The following is a 20,527-nucleotide window of genomic DNA, read 5'->3' as shown; positions in this document are numbered from 1 at the left end:
ACTCACTATGTGACTTCAAACAGCCCTGAGCTGCTCTGAATCCATTCCCTTTCATGTGAATGAGCAGACTGAAATAAAGGCTCCCAAGGCCCTTCCCTAGTAGCTTCCCTAGTGGGCTTCCCTAGTAGCTCAGACAGTAAAGCATCTGCCTTCAATAAGGGAGATCCAGGTTCAGTCCCTGGGTCAGGAAGATCCACTGGAGAAGGAAATGGCAACTCACCTCAGTATTCTTGCCTGCAGAATTTCATGACAGAGGAACTTGCAGGCTACAGTCCATGGGGTTGCAAAGAGTCAGACACAACCGAGCGACTGACATACAAGGCCCTTCCAGGTCCAGTATCCGGATTCCATGTTGGGTGAATTAAAACACGTGTTTTATTCAAGGAATATTTGTGGAAAGAATGTTCTTACTTTTTGATGAATTTATAAAAGCTCTTTTATCCTTCCCTGTTTCTTGATACCCTGCCGTGTTATCACTGAATTTTCCATTTCTGAATTCTAAGCATTACACAGACAACAGGTATTTGCCAGTGATGTCCCCATGGAAAACAAGAAAACCAAAAGTCAACAGTTTTTCAACATTTCTTATCAGAAAAGCAAATGACTCAACATTGCTCCAGAAAACAATACACTTTCACTTCATCCTATCTTCAAATTCTCCTTGGATAAAACAAACGACATCAACAAATGTGAGAAGAAAACTCTGTCATCCTTCAAAATGCACCCACGTGAACAGTTTTCAATTCAAATCACAAATTTTCTGTTATCCTTAGCTGGTTATTGATTTGGTTTTACTTTAAAAGAAAATGATACCTTATTTACTAGACTTATTTTCAAAATTCTATTTACCCAAAAACAAAGCCAAACGAAAACAAATAGGTTGATGGGAAGCCATAACCATTGGAAACACAGTCATTACTACCTAGAGGTATTTCTATGGTCATACTAAATTTGCTCCCATAGGAAGCGAAAAACAGACAGGGCCTAGGGTCTCTCCTTAAATCTAGCTGGAGAGATCAGATTTATGCAAGGAAATTACTGGAAACCAATCTCAGTATACCAGAGACATAAATCCACCCTCTTATTCTCAATTCCAATAGCTCCATTATTTTTTCCTAAATACGAACTCTGAGTTAGACACTGTTTTTGGCACAAGTGAAAAACCAAAGCCTGCCTCCTTGAAGTTTACAGAAAGTGATACATATAACCATGGGACAAGGAAACAATGGGTTAATTCCATGCAAAACAATGGGTTATTTAGCATAGTGTAGTCAATTGTTGTTTTGTTAACCCATGGCTGTATTTTTCTAGTTTTATCTATTGGTGTTGGCATCAAGAAGACCGCAGGAGCCTAAGGCTCTTATCTCTCCAATCCCTCTTTCTTCTCCAAGGCAGGTAGTTACAAGTACCAAATAAGTTTCTATTCTCACTGTGGGGCTTTTGGTTTAAAACTGTTTATTGATCAATAAAAGAGTAGAAAATCACAAAGTCATTGCCTGGGGAAACTGTACTAGTAATTTTACAGCAGGCTAGATAGTAAGGAAAGATTACAAATGTTAGTAGGCGGGAGACCCAGCTCCTGCTGAAAACAAGTCAATTCTGACAAAAATCCAACTACCATTCCTGACCTTGGAAAGCCTGCACAAGGTCAATGGCAGAATGAATATGATTATATTGGTCCTGTTCTCAGTCTGTTTACTAGTTCTGGAAAAAAGTGGACAGACTTCATATGTACACCCATATGCTTAAAAGTAATAAACACTGTAAATAACAGACTCGAGTCCTCAAAAGAATGCAAAAGAGAATGCACGTAGGATTTAGAACAACATTTTAAAATAGCTTTTAAAGTTAATTTTTAAAATAGGACCGTCACTGGGACATATTGTTGCCACCGTAACTATTTATATTAATAACTCTGACTCACCCAGCAAGTTTTTGTAGGCTCAGGGAGTATACTGGCAGTGTTCATTCATTCTTTCAGTCATCCTTCCGCCCATCTGCTCAGCATGGACTGCTGGGAGTGTGAGTATTCCAGAACATCCAGAGCAGTCCCGTTGCCCTTGTCCTTAAATCTAACAATGACCTTCACCTTGACTCCTCCAAGGAGAATGTCCGTTCCATCCTACTCAGTACATTTCCCTCCACCTATTTACCCTATTCCTCCTTTAACCTCTGTGTTAATAACCAAGATCTCCCTGAAATAATGGATCAAATATTTCCAATGCCCTCTTCTCTCTGTATCCTCACTCACTTCTCTTCCTCCATGGCTTCCATTGGTCACCATTTTAATTCTCTTATATCCACCTCCAACTCCTCTGTTGCCTAATGATTGAAGCCCCAGACTTTCTCTCTTCTGTCAGCCTTCCTTACTCTAACAGACAGGCAACACGCATTATCTTAAACAGTAACAGGTAGAAGTGCCTTTCAGAGAGACCACATGCTCCGGGTCTAGACAGTCATAAGTTTTACTTATAACAATCTTGAAGGATGGTAAAGAGGTGAGTGAAGGGCCACACGTGCGGACTGTCTCACAGGCAGTCCCCATCCACTCTCAGGTGACCTCTCGTCATCACGTTCATGGCAAGGCTTTTGGTCTTTTGTCCCAAAACCCAAAAAGTGGGTATCAGCTCTCAGATCTAATCACATTCCATCAGGAACAGCCAGCTGAAAGAGGCAGGGCAAAGTCATGATCCTTACGCAACACCTCAGCTTATCATTTTTAGAAAAGATCAGCTCTTGATGGAGTGGCACCTTGGATAGATGGGGAGGAAAGAAAGAGGAGGGGCTCACAGCACAAGGCCCAATCTATGAGGGTCAGGCCAAGACAGACAGCCCCATGGAGATTCCTAGCAAGCAGGTGGAGCTTAAGGACACATCACACTTCCAGTGACAGGCATTGAAGACTTGAAGAAGCAGAGAAAGAAGAGACGGTCATTACAGAAGCAAGTTCTCCACCTTTTACTTTGGTCAAAGGGAGCCTGGGATGCATGCTGAGAGGGCTTCAGGAATACTGAACTGGAGCACCAAATACTATTCTCTCCTCCTATCCCCTAGTATGAGACCTCCCACCAGAGGAAGAAGCAAGCTAACTGAGGGCTCTTCCTTCTGTCTTTTAACATCATGGACCAAGATATCAAGCGCCCAAGGGCAGCTTTGACTACCTTTAGAATCCAAGGAGGTGAGCACTTCAGCTTGAGCCTGAAGAATCAGACATGATGAGTCTCTTCATGTGAAGAAACTAAGGACCCTCCAAAGTGAGTCTTGTTCTAAAGATTGTCAAACTGAGTTATAAGTCAGATAGACAAGTACCATATGATATCATTTAGGTGAGGAATCAAAAAGAAAAGGATACAGGGCTTCCCTGGTGGCTCGGTCGTGAAGAGTTCGCCTGCCAGTACGGAGGACACTGGTTCAATCCCTGATCTGGAAGGACCTCACATGCCCAGAAGCAGGCTAAGCCCATGCACCACCACTATTGAGCCTGTGCTGTAGAGTCCAGGAGCTGTAACTACTGAAGCCCACGTGCCCTAGAGCCCATGCTCCACAATAAGAGAATCACCACAGTGAGACGTCCTTGCACCACAGCTAGAGAGCAGCCCCCACTCTCTGGAACTAGAGAAAAGCCAATGCAGCAATGAAGACCTAGCACGGCCAAAAATACATAAATGAATAAATGATTTTTTAAGAGTACAAATGAATTTATTTACAAAACAGAAGTACAGTCACAGACATAGAAAAAAACAAATATATGGTTACCAGAGGGTAAGGGGGTAGGAATAAATTGGGAACTTGGGATTGACATATGCACACTACTATATATATAAAATAAGGACCTAATATATAGCACAGGGAACTCTGGGACTCAATACTCTGTAATGGCCTATATGGGAAACGAATCTAAAAGAGAGTGGATATATACACACTGTATATATATAACTGATATACTTTTTGCTGCACAGCTGAAACTAAAACACAATATTATAACTCAACTATACTCCAATAAAAACAATATGAAAACAATCAATATAAACACTAATGTAAACTATAATTAAGGATGACAAAAATAAAGAAGTCCTATCTTGAGAAAAGACAGCAAGGAAGTACAAAAGTTTGGTTCAAGCATAACAGGCCACAACCAGAGATGACACACTCAAACAGCCTCAGTTCTAGGCCCAGGGACTTACACCAGGCCCTTGAGCAGCAGCGACGATTGTCAGCATCCTATGAGTCTCTCTCGCTGGAGAGAGGGTGAAAGTATCATATGCCCATGTGCCAGTCATAGCTGACATCCCCCCAGGAGCTCCCAGAGACAGGAGCAGGGACTGTGGCAGGGAGCTGGAGCATGCTGACTGATGGGGCCAAGAAACATGGGTGAGAGCTGCCAGCCAAAGATACATCCTTGCAAAGGGCCCCAAATTTTCAGCCCAGGACATCTCTTCCAGTAGACACTGAAGACAGAACTGGCTGCGAAAGTGGAGAATGAATGTCAGAACATCCTGGAAGGAAGTTGGTGATATATTAGCTGTTCCCACACATGCAGGTGCTCAGGTCACATCCCTCACCCCACAGGTGTAGCAAAGACTATGTAAAAAGACGACATCACTGGCATCCTGGTATCTTTAGCTATAGCTGCTGTTGATGAGCTCTGGTCAGAGAACAAAAAGGACAGAGGCCTGAGGAAAAAATGGGAAGACTCATAGGACTGAGTTGATTCGATGTAGTTAATTAAGGACAGCACCATACATCAAATTCCATCAGAATCTTTATCATTTTCCATACAATTCTGGCCTGAACGGCTTAAGTTCTGGGCTGAAGTCAGGAGTACAGTTCTTTATCCTCCTCTGAAAAATGACAAGGTCACCTTGTGCCTGCCACGTAACTTCACTGACTCTCCATAACTCCAACTGCAATAAAGAAACTAATGCCTGTGGATTATAGAGCGGTGTTAAGGGCTGACAGCATTTTCCAAATTATTAGGGGTTAGAGGAGCAGACATTTTGTGAATCCAGAGTATTATTATAGCAAGATTGAGGCTTTCTAGAACCAGAAGTGTTCCTTTCACTTTACAGATCCTAGGATCCTGAGACTCAGAGCAGGAAAGTGACTTCTCTGAGGTCACACAGCCAGTCAGTGATGGTCTCAGAATGAGGAGATGAATCTCCTAATGCTTCTCTCCTGGAATTCAGCTGGGGTATGCAGATTAACCTGCTGGATGGTGTTGTTTCGTTTTGTTTTGTTTGACAACAACCCACAAATATAAATATAAACCATTTATTATGCCCAAAGAATGCTTTTTTCTCCAGAAAAAAAGCATCTTCTTAGAACCCTCTCAACATTGATTTTTTTCAAACCCTGCTGCTACTGCAACTTCTTCAAGCAGGCTCACATCATTCCCTCGGTCTTTTTTTTCCAAAGGAATAACCTGTTCTTTCTTCCAATTTCTACTTAATAATGTGGCAGGAGTGAACTTTTTCTTTCCCTCATTAAAGTAGCACTGGGTTGGGTCAAAGAAAAGCTGATTTGAGGTCTCCGCCTTCGTAACCAAGTTCTGGTCTTTAATTGGGTTCTTCTCGGCAGCATCCCTGTTGCCTGTGGCAGGAAGACATCTTCAGTTGGGTTATGAATCCTGATTTTTTTTTTTACCTTAAGTCTTGAGCACTCCCTACAAATAAAATTTTATTATAATTGGTTTCAGTGTGTGTAGGAACCTTTTAATTACTCTCTGAAAGATGCTTAGAAAACAGCTTGCTATTAGGTTAAACAGTGTCAGCATCTGTACTGTAAACACTAACAAGTTTGTTACAATTTGCACACCAGTATTTGCCTTTCACATTTTTTTTCTCTAAGGAGCCTTCTTTGGGAGTAGTACAGCTTCAATCCAAAGGACAGAGTAGACATCGTGCCCATTGGAACCCCATCTTTTCTTCTCCTTACTCCCCTCAGTGCTGGATCCTGGCTATTTCAGACACCTTCATAAAAACCTGGGGCATCTTGCGACAATTCAGGAGCTGATTACACAGCACCAGCCTCCCCAGAAAGAGTGTCCTCTCCTCTGCGGCTCAAACTCAGCGGTTTCACTGTTCATTAGCCCCTTTTCCAGAGAGTGAGCAGGGAAAACAAAAGGAGATGAAATTCAAACCCAAGCGTTTGCTTCCTATTAGCTGCTCTAGTTAAAAGTTTAGCGGGAAGCAGGCTGAAATGATTATTGTTCAAGTTCTTCCTCCTGAAAGCATCTATATTACAAAATGTACTGGTTACAGGATCAGGCTAAAGAAAGTTATTCTGATCATGTTGGCCCCAGCAAAGATAATCATGGCAAGTAACCAAGGGAAAACTGACACCAGACTTTCTTTCTAAAGCATCCAAAACGTAATGTTATCTCATATAACCTTTCAGAGTTTTTCTAATTAGAAGTAAAATAGACTATCCCATGGCTAGTAAAAACCAAAATAATTGTTTCTTCCTTTGTCTATTCCACTTACAGAATCTCCACTACAGAGAAAGGCATACTTATAGAAATAATAAATTTCAATAACGCCATCAGGAAAACTGACTTTTAATGATAAAGAATTTACACAAGATGCTGAGCAAACATTGCAGCAAGCTAATCCAGGCTGTTAAATAAACAATTAAAAGTAATCATGCAAGATAAACCCCTCAGAAAGAAGAAAGCTTTTCAAAAGGAATATTTACCTGTGGGTAGAGGAAAATGCATATTAAGTTTAAAGAAATAGACTGGCTATATCTTCGTCTAGACAAAAAGATTGTTATCTCACACTTTAGTATTTGTTGGTTTATTCCAAACATTAGTTGAATATTTCATCAGAAAATTATTTTCCCTCTAAGCACATGGTTTTCTCAGTTGTATCCACGTATATACCCAAGGCTGAAAGCTTTTACAGAAGGAATACATCTGTAGTCTTTGAAAGACATGATAGGATATATAACTTACTGAAATTCACTCTATTATCAAATTTGCAAGAATCTATCCAAAGCAGGCAATGAGGTGTCTCTATACATATGGTACAGACTCTACTTCTTAAGTCATTTTAGCCAAAGTTCCAGAACAAATTGCTCATACAGCATAGAGAAATTGAGAGACTGAGCTGGTATAGAAGGCAGTTGGGTTCTAGCCCTGCCTTGTGGAACCAGCTGTGGAAACTTGGACCAGCCCCTTCCCTCCATGGGCTCTGCAAGAAATGATCTCAGCATGTCCACTAACTCAATGTTTGTGGTCTGTGAAACAGAGGCTCAGGTGAGAACAGAAGAAAGCCCAACCAAGTTAGAGAAGTGCACATTCAAAGTTCAGTTGAGGATATGAATGATACTACATGACAGATCCAGGGCTGCAAACCTCTAATTAACTACAGGTGATGAGCGGGGGCGGGGGTGGGGGGGAGAGTGTACTGTCAGCCCGAGACTGTAGCTCAGTACTGCTGTTTTATGAATCGTATTATTTCACCCAGATATCAGGCTCTAAAAACTCTTTTGCAAGCTGGGGAATGGATTTAGAAGCCATAATGCCAATCTATTAACCTACCAATAAGGATAGATATTTATAGCAACTGAAATGTTCTCATAGCTATTTAGAGTTACTGTTGCTGTCAGTAGGTAACTAGAGCCCTCAACCAGTCATCAAAACATTGCCCAATGAGTACAGAATTAGTTAGAGCTGAGCTGGTGCTGAGAGAGGAAGGAATAGCATATGAAACCACTGAAGTCAGATTAAAGAACATGTTCCTAGCCAAGGGTCTCAGACTTGAGCCTGGGCTTCAAGGGATCTGTGACCTCCCCAAAACAATTTGCAAAATTGTGTATGAATATGGCCATGTGCATTTTCCTAAGAAGTGTGTCCATAGCATTAGTTGGCTTCTCAAAGAGGTCTGTGATCTCTAAAAGTTCATAAACTATTGGGAAATATAAACAAATAGACTCAAGACAGACAGGGAGGAGGCTGGGGCAGCTCTGAAGAGTCTGAAATCAGGAACCAGAGCTGAGGGACAGGGAGAGGATTCTCTCAGAAAGGTCAAGTTTGGAAGGAAGAGTCAAGCAGAGGCTTGGTCTAGGCCAACTGGGCTGCTACAGCACCATCTCCAGGGATCCCTGAAAGGGTCGGACACCATGACTCAGGGGCCACCATGAGAGACTTCACTCACTTGTGAGGGTGTAAGCCCTGTGGGTAACAGGGCTCCTCTAAATCCTGCTGGACACTGAGGCCAATTCTATAGGAAGACTCACGAACAGATGGGAGGCATCTGACTAGGTCCCATTCACCCCAACTTCCATCTAGCTCACACCCACCTCCTCTGATTGAGCACTGCCCCTCTATCCCATGTCTTCCTTTTTTCCCTAAGTCCACCCTTGATTTCTCTATGGGCAAAGGGGTTACCATAGAAAGAGAAGATAGGTTTGGCTTTATGAGGCCAATGGGAACACAGGAGTACTACCTCTTACAAGAGCTTTTGTCAGAGGAGATGGTCCACACAAGGAGCCAAGGGGCCATTCAAATGTAAAGCTGACTTACTTCACTCAGTATGACAACCTTTAGGTCCATCCGTGTTGCTGCAAAGGGTGTTAAATTATACGATACTGTTTATATGTGGGATCTAAAAAAACGGCACAAATGAACTTATGAAACAGAAATAGAGGCATAGAAAACAAACTTACCTTACAGGGGAGAAGGTGGGATGGATACATTGGAGATTGGGATTGACACATACACACTGCTGTATTTAAAATAGACAATTAATAAAGACCTACTTCTCACGGAGACCTCTTCTCAATACTCTGTAATGATCTATATGGGAAAAGAATCTAAAAAAGAGTGGAGATATGTATGACTGATTCACTTTGCTGCACAGCAGAAACTGACACAACAGTGTATATTAACTATACTCCAATTTTAAAAATCGTAATGTAAAGTTGAATTAATTAAAATGAAAACGAATTTAAAATTAACTACTTTAATCACATTGCTGCTGCTGCTGCTGCTGCTAAGTCACATCAGTTGTGTCTGACTCTGTGCAACCCCATAGATGGAGGCCCAACAGGCTCCGCCGTCCCTGGGATTCTCTAGGCAAGAACACTGGAGTGGGTTGCCATTTCCTTCTCCAATGCATGAAAGTGAAAGTGAAGTCACTCAGTCGTGTCTGACTCCTAGCGACCCCATGGACTGCAGCCCACCAGGACTGCAGCCCACCAGGCTCCTCTGTCCATGGGATTCTCCAGGCAAGAGCACTGGAGTGGGTGCCATCGCCTTCTCTGGCAGCTGCATTTAAAATTCTCAATAGTCACATAAAGGTAGTGGCTGCTTTTTTGGACAACCCAGCTCAAGAGTATTTCTACCATCACAGAAAACTCTTCTCTATATAATGCAGCACTAAACTCTGCAACACAAACAGTAATTACAATAGTGACTCAGAGAACAGTAGAGCCTACTGCTAAGTCACTTCAGTCGTCTCCGACTCTGTGCGACCCCAGAGACGGCAGCCCACCAGGCTCCCCTGTCCCTGGGATTCTCCAGGCAAGAACACTGGAGTGGGCTGCCATTTCCTCCTCCAATGCATGACAGTGAAAAGTGAAAGGGAAGTCGCTCAGTCATGTCCGACCCTCAGCAACCCCATGGACTGCAGCCCTCCAGGCTCCTCCGTCCATGGGATTTTCCAGGCAAGAGTACTGGAGTGGGTTGCCGAGTAGAGCCTAAAGTGAGCAGAAATAGCTATAAAGGGCTTCAGGGAGGAAATGGGACTAACATTGAGCCTCAGGGGATGAGATGAAAGCACAGGCAGGGGCATTTCCCCCGAAGTTGTAGTAAGAAGGAGGTGAGAACAGGGAGATGAAATGGGCCCAGGCCAGGCTAGAGCCTGGTTCAGGCTGATGATGAACATTCCTGCTGTAGCAGGAATGAACAGATGAATGGTAGGAAACAAGATAAGTAGGCAAGCTGGAGGCAGATTGCACAGGCATTTCAATACCAGGCACTGTAATTTAGGCCTGACAGTAATAGCTCCCAACACTGGCCACCATTTATTTAATGCTCATTGTGTTTCAAGCTTTGTAGTAAGAGATTTATAAAAATTATTAAATTTACTCCTCACAACACCAAGAGGTAAGTGCTATTAACTCTATGATAAGAATGGCAAAACCGATGATTAGAGAGTTTAGGTAACTAATACCAGAGATCACAAAGCTTGGAAATGGTGGGCTGCAATTCAAATAATTTTCTTCGTGGGATTTCCCTGGTGGCCCAGTGGTAATGAATCCGCCTTGCAATGCAGAGAACATGGGTTCGAGACCTGGTCAGAGAACTAAGATCCCACATGCTGCAGGGCAACTGAGTCTGAGAGCCACAGCTACTGAGCCTGCGTGCAGCATCTACTGAAGCCCATGCGCTCCGAGCCCACAGTGAGAGAGTCCGTGTGCGGCATCAGAAGACCTCACGTGCTGCAACTAAGACCTAACACAGCTAAATAAATAAATAACTGCTTTGAAGTGTAAAGCACTATGTCCTATTATAAAAAGATACTACCAAAAAAATAAAATACACAAAACTGCTCTATGGCCAGTGCTTTCAGTCTACTCTCCAGCTTCCAAACATCTTTCTTTTTAATTAAGAAGGGCTTTTGCCTCCACCCTTGGCAGTGTATATCACCAGTTTCCAAGGCATCTCTTCTGGAAGTCCCTTTACTTTTTCTAACAGAGGGAAATACTTTAACAGGCCCCCCATCCTTAGCAGTTTAGACTGTGTGGCATCAGCAAGAACAGAAACATGGCAAAAGGAGTTTAGAAAATGGCAGAGATGGGCCTCACGGTGAGGATAAGAGGCATCTAGAAAAAGAAGTTGCTGCATTCAGTTCAGTTCAGTTGCTCAGTGGTGTCCGATTCTTTCCAACCCCATGAACCACAGCACGCCAGGCCTCCCTGTCCATCACCAACTCCCAGGGTCCACCCAAACCCATGTCCATTGAGTCAGTGATGCCATCCAACCATTTCATCCTTTGTCGTCCCCTTCTCCTCCTGCCCTCAATCTTTCCCAGCATCAGGGTCTTTTCCAATGAGTCAGCTCTTCACATCAAGTGGCCAAAGTACTGGAGTTTCAGCTTTAGCATCAGTCCTTCCAATGAACACCCAGGACTGATCTCCTTTAGGATGGACTGGTTGGATCTCCTTGCAGTCCAAGGGACTCTCAAGAGTCTTCTCCAACACCACAGTTCAAAAGCATAAATTCTTCGGCACTCAGCCTTCTTCACAGTCCAACTCTCACATCCATACATGACCACTGGAAAAACCATAGCCTTGACTAGACGGACCTTTGTTGGCAAAGTAATCTCTCTGCTTTTTAATATGCTGTCTAGGTTGGTCATAACTTTCCTTCCAAGGAGTAAGCGTCTTTTAATTTCATGGCTGCAATCACCATCAGCAGTGATTTTGGAGCCCCGAAAAATAAAGTCTGACACTGTTTCCCCTGTTTCCCCATCTATTTGCCATGAAGTGATGAGACCAGATGCCATGATCTTAGTTTTCTGAATGTTGAGCTTTAAGCCAACTTTTTCACTCTCTTCTTTCACTTTCATCAAGAGGCTTTTTAGTTCTTCTTCACTTTCTGCATAAGGGTGGTGTCATCTGCATATCTGAGGTTATTGATATTTCTACCGGCAATCTTGATTCCAGCTTGTGCTTCATCCAGCCCAGCATTTCTCATGATGTACTCTGCATATAAGTTAAATAAGCAGGGTGACAGTATACAGCCTTGACATCCTCCTTTTCCTCTTTGGAACCAGTCTGTTGTTCCACGTCCATGTTGTATTCAAGGCCTCACCAGTTTTTCAATTGACTCTTATGCCAAAAGTCATCTCCCAGACTGTGGAGCCACAAACACCCATGCAGGGCAGGATTCCTGGTTCCTGGCACCTTCATGGACCCTCTCATCATCTCATTCCTCCAAAAAAAAATTGGTTGCCACCTTCTTTTGAAGGTTTGGGTTTGGGAGTTTGCACATATGGACTCTTCCCTCTTACACCAATATGAACTGGCTGCTCCTGGGTAGACCTGGCCTTGGACCGTGACCATAAATTGGAGCAAAAGGCTTCCCATTGGAGAAAGACTTTAATACGCTCTTCTGTGCCTCTGTGCTTTTTCTATAGAAATAGAATACTTTATTAAGTTAACAAAGCATGATAATTCATTCCAAATTATTATAGATAAAAATTGATTATAGCACTTAGAGCAAGGTTTAAAGAAATACATATACCTCGTTGTTACTGTTAACAGCCATCATTCACTGCTTAATCTAATCTTGGTACTTGCCCAAAACCTCAGCTAGAATTCACTCTCTTCCCTAAGAGTTTAAGTCCTGTTTGGGGTTGGGACTTGGCATTTTTTTTTCCCTCCGGATATTAGAGATTTGGGCACCAATAAATATTTCACGTGGTTTCTCTCCTGCTTTTCACAATCTTAGCTGCCTTCATTCAGCTTCTCAGTGAGATGGGGCCCTGCTGGGTCCTAACATTCTAATTAACAGTCTTGCTGTCTAATCACTCTGTCTTCTTTTGTGAGAGGCTGATCTTCTAATCCACACCATTTGTCAACAGCCAGGAAGGGAAAGTGATTAGAATCGTGCCACATACTACCCATGGTGTGACCATATACACACACACATACAGAGTATATTTTCTTTTTACCTAGTAAAAGGGGATGATTTAACACAAAGAGGAAATCCTCTTTTAAAAAGGACTTCTCTTGTAGTCCAGTGGAAAACGCCTTCCAAAGCAGTTTCAATCCCTAGTTGGTAAGCTAAGATCCCACATGGTTCCCAGCCAAAACAGAAAACAGAAGCAATATTGTAACAAATCCAATAAAGACTTAAAAAAAAGAGGAAGTCCTTCTTCAACCAGCCCTCTGTCCATGAGAGTCAAATGTTTGTTTTCTTACTTCCTTGTTTAACAATGGCTAAAGACCTCCAACTCATGCTCCAGCCTCATTCTACCTAAACTGTATTTAAGAGAACATAATATTTTTTAAACCAAGATGGAAATGAGTTTTCTTTAATATCTTATTTTAGTAAGCTGTCAGATATAAGGGTAAAACATACTATTCCTACATACGAAAATAGAATTCAAATTTATACATCATGAGAATCAGTTCTGAGTTCTGTAAAGAAAAGCACTCTTCTGACAGAATCACAGGTGTGCCAAAGGCTGACAGGTAAATGAGGGGAGGGCTGGAGATGGGAAATCATCATTTTGTAAGTGCCAGAGCAAAGGTCAGTCCAAGCAAGAATCATCGATGGTTGCTAAATCTGGAGGGAATTGTTGATGAGGCATAGAATGTCTTCATGGTCTTAAAGGGTCTCCTGAAAGTGGATGGGGAACAAAATTAGCATCGCCAATGAGAGGCAGATGGACTTTGTGTGCCTCCAGACATGATGCTATCTAAAGATTATGCCAGGATTATAACCTAAAGCTGACCATCAAGAAACATCAGACAAACCAAAAGTGAAGAACATTCTATATATTAAAAACGAAAAAGAATTGAATTCTTCATAAAGGCCAATGTTTTCAAAGACAAAGAAAGGCTATAGAAATGCTTCAGATAGAGAGACTAAAAACATAACTAATGGGAATGCTATACCCAATCTATGGGTAGAAAATGCTACAAGGGACATTATTGGGTCAACTGAAAAAATTGTAATATCGTAGATAGATCAGAATATTGTATTAATGTTAAATGTAGTGAAATTAATAATTGTGCTGTGGTTAAGAGGCACATTTCCTTAGTCTTAGGAAATACACACTGAAGTATCTCGTCATAAAAGGCAATGAGGTATACCATCTTCCTGCAAATTGCTCAGAAAAAAATTATGTGTGTGTATTTGTGTGTTAAATAGACAGCAGACGAGCACTTACAAACGATAAATCCAGCAAAATGTTAAGATACATGAATATGGGGAAAGAGTACATGGGTGTCCTGTGTTCTACCCTTATTCTTGCAACTTGACTACATGTTCTAAATTATTTCTGCATAAAAGTTAACAACCACACACACACACACACACACACGGGAAAATCTCATGAGGGAAAAACTCAAGGAGGCAAAGAGGACCAATCATCTCATCCTTAGCCTTCTCCCAGGGAGAAAGCCTGTCCTCACTTAACCCATCCCCCTCCCTCCTCTAAGAGAGAAGACTATGGTCACCATAACTGTTCTGGGGGGTAGTTTGCTCTCCTTACCAATCTTAACTTAGATTTTGATAAGTGTTGATGTCTTTCTTCTCTTGGTCCAGCTGAGACAAAAGTGAAAAGGTGTTTTGAATTTTTGTCTTCAAAAAAATTCTAGGGAAAAAGAAAAATAATAGAAAACACAAGTACAAACAGGTGAAGTTACAGGCAGATGTCTCATTTTAAACTACCAAATGCTTGTCAAAATTTGTATGTCACCATTTACTACACTCACCTAAATTTACTTTCTTGTTGTTGTTTAGTTGATAAGTCATGTCCAACTCTTTGCGATCCCATGGACTGTAGCCCACCAGGCTCCTCTGTCCATGGGATTTCCCAAGCAAGACTATTGGAATGGGTTGCCCTTTCCTTCTCCAGGGGATCCTCCCAACCCAGAGATCAAGCCCAAGTCTCCTGCATTGGCAGGCAGATTCTTTACTTTCTTTACTGCTGAGTCACCAGGGAAGCCCATAAATTCACCTAACCTCTAACTTATTTCATTTGCCCAAAGTTAATGTGCCTTCATCTATTTTTCTCAGCTAAGTTTGGGCCCAGATTCACTAGTGACCATTTGACCTTTGTGGCTGGTGCCATCAATCCAGATTTCTCTCTTACAAATGACCTCTCTTCCCATAACAGTTGGTTTATGTGATCAGAAATGAGGTATAGCACTTCACTCCCTGCCCTCAAGAGATAAGTAATTATCTTAATGTCCTAATGTGAGGTGATGGGAGTTTTGCTCTAACTCATGAATTGTGTGAGAATGAACTACTGTTCTGTTTGATTGATTGTGGCTTGATTTTGATGAGGTAAATTTGAAGATTATTGAATGCTCCTTACTGTGCCTAAAAAAAAAAAAAACCTTTATTCTTTAGTTTTAAAAGTCAGTGTGCTATTGAACCAATAAGTTCCCATTTATGGTATAGTGAGGAGTCTGAAGCCCTGAGCACACTGGCAAAACAGAGATGACAGACATACTCAGGGCCCAGTGACCCTCCCAGGATCAGGTACCATCTCAGCCCACTTGTCCAGGTACTCCTGAAGACACATTCAAGTGCTTATCTCCTACCCTATTACCTCTGCTACCCTCCACTACCACCCACACCCACCCTTTCACCTCTTCTGCCAAGGGCACAAAATGGAAAGATCTTTAGACATGCAATAGCAATGCATATGACCAGAAAGGGGAATCCATTCAATCCCAAACCTCCTCGGCCCAGATACCTCTTTCTCAGATCCCAATCTAACACTGTTCTCAATGTTATTGTTCTCATTGTTCTCCCTAGCCCCTTTAAGTCTGGCTTTTCAAGTAGTCTATTTTTCTGCCTTTCTGTCTAAATTGAATTTATATTAGTTATGGTAGGCTAAATTGCTTTAGCAAATGTATTCACAAAAGTAATAGCTCAAATCACGTAACAATCCATGGCAAGCGTTTCTGAATCAGCAGGAAGCTTTTCATCACATACTGACTCAGGGACACGGGCTCCTGCCAATTTGTGGCTACACCATCCTCTGGAGCCCCATCATTCTCTACAACTCCTGCATTCAGCTGATGAAAAGGGAAAGAATATAGAGAAGCTCCACCTGCCCCTTAAGGGCAGGAAGTGTTACACATCACTTCCACTCATATGGCATCGCTAAGAACTGATCACATGGCCCCAATTACTGCAAGAGGGTATGGGAATTGTAGTCCCCTTCTGGGCAGCTATTTCCTATTACTAAGTGATAGGGAAGAGATTTTCATGGACAGCTGCAGACCTGACCACGGAATTTAAACAAAGAAAAGGAGGAAGGTTTTATTAATGGAAATCACATTGAAAAACAAAGAAAGATTGTCAAAGTTTCCATTCCTTTTTCCTTTGACTTATTTGGATGTTTATTTATTTTCAAGGAAATATATGTCTTAGAATTTTGTTCATATGATTATTTGTATTGTTTATTTTTAATTTGTTTACTAAAAGTTTTGAAGCAAGCACTAGATTCACAGGAGGAGAAAGAATGATACTGATTTTTGTTCAAGTCCTGCAGCTCCCCATGAAAATCTCTCTAAATTCCATAACAGGAAGCAGCTGCCCAGACAGAGACTACAATTCCCATACCACATTGAAGTAGTTGGTCAAAATGCATTGCCAGGCAAAATATTAGTAAATTTAGGGGAGTCTGGTTTTCCCCAAGACCACCTCTCCAACATCATTTTCCATCCATCTGCCTCTCATGTGTCATACTCTAACCTCATTGCCTTCTGTACTGGTCCTAGAAGAATCCAAGCATATTCTTCAGTTCAGTTCAGTTCAGACCCTCAGTTATGTCCGACTCTTTGTGACCCCATGAATTGCAGCATGCCAGGCCTCCCTGTCCATCACCAACTCCCGGAGTTCACTCAAACTCATATCCATCAAGTCGGTGATGCCATCCAACCATTTCATCCTCTGTCGTCCCCTTCTCCTCCTGCCCCCAATCCCTCCCAGCATCAGAGTCTTTTCCAATGAGTCAACTCTTCGCATGAGGTGGCCAAAGTATTGGAGTTTCAGCTTTAGCATCAGTCCTTCCACCAGGACTGATTTCCTTTAGAATGGACTGGTTGGATCTCCTTGCAGTCCAAGGGACTCTCAAGAGTCTTCTCCAACACCACAGTTCAAAAGCATCAATTCTTCGGTGCTCAGCCTTCTTCACAGTCCAACTCTCACATCCATACATGACCACTGGAAAAACCATAGCCTTGACGAGACGGAACTTTGTTGGCAAAGTAATGTCTCTGCTTTTGAATATGCTATCTAGGTTGGTCATAACTTTCCTTCCAAGGAGTAAATGTCTTTTAATTTCATGGTTGCAATCACCGTCTGCGGTGATTTTGGAGCCCAGAAAATTAAAGTCTGACACTGTTTCCACTGTTTCTCCATCTATTTGCCATGAAGTGATGGGACCAGATGCCATGATTTTTGTTTTCTGAATGTTGAGTTTTAAGCCAACTTTTTCACCCTCCTCTTTCACTTTCATCAAGAGGCTTTTTAGTTCTTCTTCACTTTCTGCCATAAGGGTGGTGTCATCTGCATATTTGGGTTATTGATATTTCTCCCGGCAATCTTGATTGCAGCTTGTGCTTCTTCCAGCCCAGCGTTTCTCATGATGTACTCTGCATATAAGTTAAATGACCAGGGTGACAATATACAGCCTTGATGTACTCCTTTTCCTATTTGGAACCAGACTGTTGTTCCACTTCCAGTTCTAACTGCTGCTTCCTGACCTGCATACAGGTATCTCAAGAGGCAGATCAGGTGGTCTGGTATGCCCATCTCTTTCAGAATTTTCCACAGTTTATTGTGATCCACACAGTCAAAGGCTTTGGCATAGTCAATAAAGCAGAAATAGATGTTTTTCTGGAACTCTCTTGCTTTTTCCATGATCCAGCAGATGTTGGCAATTTGGTCTCTGGTTCCTTTGCCTTTACTAAAACCAGCTGTAACATCTGGAAGTTCACAGTTCACGTATTGCTAAAGTCTGGCTTGGAGAATTTTGAGCATTACTTTACTAGCGTGTGAGATGAGTGCAATTGTACGGTAGTTTGAGCATTCTTTGGCATTGTCTTTCTTTAGGATTGGAATCAAAACTGACCTTTTCTAGTCCTGTGGCCACTGCTGAGTTTTCCACATTTGCTGGCATACTGAGTGCAACACTTTCACAGCATCATCTTTCAGGATTTGAAATAGCTCCACTGGAATTCCATCACCTCCACTAGCTTTGTTCATAATGATGCTTTCTAAGGCCCACTTGACTTCACATTCCAGGATGTCTGGCTCTAGGTGAGTGGTCACACCATCATGATTATCTGGGTCATGAAGATCTTTTTTGTACAGTTCTTCTGTGTATTCTTGCGGCCTCTTCTTAATATCTTCTGCTTCTGTTAGGTCCATACCATTTCTGTCCTTTATCGAGCCCATGTTTGCATGAAATGTTCCTTTGGTATCTCTAATTTTCTTGAAGAGATCTCTAGTCTATCCCATTCTGTTGTTATCCTCTATTTCTTTGCATTGATTGCTGAGGAAGGGTTTCTTCAGTTCAGTTCAGTTCAGTCGCTCAGTCGTGTCCAACTCTTTGCGACCCATGAATTGCAGCACGCCAGACCCCCCTGTCCATTACCAACTCCCAAAGTTCACTCAAACTCACACCCATTGAGTCAGTGATGCCATCCAGCAATCTCATCCTCTGTTGTTCCCTTCTCCTCCTGCCCCTAATCCCTCCCAGCATCAGAGTCTTTTCCAATGAGGAAAATAGCAAAGCTTTCTTATCTCCTTGCTATTCTTTGGAACTCTGCATTCAAATGCTTATATCTTTCCTTTTCTCCTTTGCTTTTCGCTTCTCTTCTTTTCACAGCTATTTGTAAGGCCTCCCCAGACAGCCATTTTGCTTTTTTGTATTTCTTTTCCATGGAGATGGTCCTGATCCCTGTTTCCTGTACAATGTTACGAACCTCATTCCATAGTTCATCGGGCACTCTATCTATCATATCTACGCCCTTAAATCTATTTCTCACCTCCACTGCATAATCACAAGGGATTTGATTTAGATCATACCTGAATGGTCTAGTGGTTTTCCCTACTTTCTTCAATTTAAGTCTGAATTTGGCAATAAGAAGTTCATGATCTGAGCCACAGTCAGCTCCCAGTCTTGTTTTTGCTGACTGTATAGAGTTTCTCCATCTTTGGCTGCAAAGAATATAATCAATCTGATTTTGGTGTTGACCATCTGGTGATGCCCATGTGTAGAGTCTTCTCTTGTGTTGTTGGAAGATGGTGTTTGCTATGACCAGTGCATTCTCTTGGCAAAATTCTATTAGCCTTTGCCCTGCTTCATTCTGTATTGCAAGGCCAAATTTGCCTATTACCCCAGGTGTTTCTTGACTTCCTACTTTTGCATTTCAGTCCCCTATAGTGAAAAGGACATCTTTTTTGGATGTTAGTTCTAAAAGGTCTTGTAGGTCTTCGTAGAACCATTCAACTTCAGCTTCTTCAGTGTTACTGGTTGGGGCATAGACTTGGATTACTGTGATATTGAATGGTTTGCCTTGGAAACGAACAGAGATCATTCTCTCATTTTTGAGATTGCATCCAAATACTGCATTTCGGACTCTTTTGTTGACCATGATGGCTACTCCATTTCTTCTAAGGTATTCCTGCCCACAGTAGTAGATATAATGGTCATCTGAGTTAAACTCACCCATTCAGTCTATTTTAGTTTGCTGATTCCTAGAATTTCAATGTTCATTCTTGCCATTTCCTGTTTGACCACTTCCAATTTGCCTTGATACATGGACCTGACATTCCAGGTTCCTATGAAATATTGCTCTTTACAGCATCAGACCTTGCTTCTATCACCAGTCACATCCACAGCTGGGTATTGTTTTTGCTTTGGCTCCTTCCCTTCATTCTTTCTGGAGTTATTTCTCCACTGATCTGCAGTAGCATATTGGGCACCTACTGACCTAGGGAGTTCATCTTTCAGTGTCCTATCTTTTTGCCTTTTTATACTGTTCATGGGGTTCTCAAGGCAAGAATACTGAAGTGGTTTGCCATTCCCTTCTCCAGTGGACCACATTCTGTCAGATCTCTCCACCATGACCCGCCCGTCTTGGGTGGCCCCACAGGGCATGGCTTAGTTTCATTGAGTTAGACAAGGCTGTGGTCCTAGTGTGAATAGATTGACTAGATTTCTGTGTTTATGCTTTCAGTGCGTCTGCCCTCTGATGCCTTCTTGCAACACCTACCATCTTAATTGGGTTTCTCTCACCTTAGACGTGGGGTATCTCTTCACAGCTGCTCCAGCAAAGTGCAGATGCTGCTTCTTACCTTGGACGAGTGGTATCTCCTCCTGGCCGCCCCTCCTGACCTTGAACATGGAATAGGTCCTCTCAGCCCTCCTGAGCCCGCAGAGCCACCGCTCCTTGGACATGGGATTTCTCCTCTCGGCCACCGCCCCTGACCTTGGGCGAGGGGTAGCTCCTCTTGGCTGTACTTCTGCAAGGTCCGTCACAGCCGGTGCTCTTCTGCGCATATTCTTACTCCATGATAATTGTATTTTCTCTTCCCTTGCCTGGAACACTTCTTCCAGGTATTTACATGTCTTACCTCCTTATGTAATTCAGGTCACTGAACAAATGTGACCACTCTGGAGAGGCATTCTCTGACTATCCTATGCAATATAAAATAGCATTCTTTCCACAGTCCCCACACCTCCTCCATCCTTTCACTCTGCTTTTTCTTCATAATTCTTAGCACTACTGCAGTATACTATATATTTATTCATTTATTTTGTTT

This window comes from Bos taurus, chromosome 1 (genome assembly GCF_002263795.3).
Source record: "Bos taurus isolate L1 Dominette 01449 registration number 42190680 breed Hereford chromosome 1, ARS-UCD2.0, whole genome shotgun sequence".
Taxonomy (NCBI): domain Eukaryota; kingdom Metazoa; phylum Chordata; class Mammalia; order Artiodactyla; family Bovidae; genus Bos; species Bos taurus.
Note: the sequence above shows the minus strand (reverse complement) of the source record.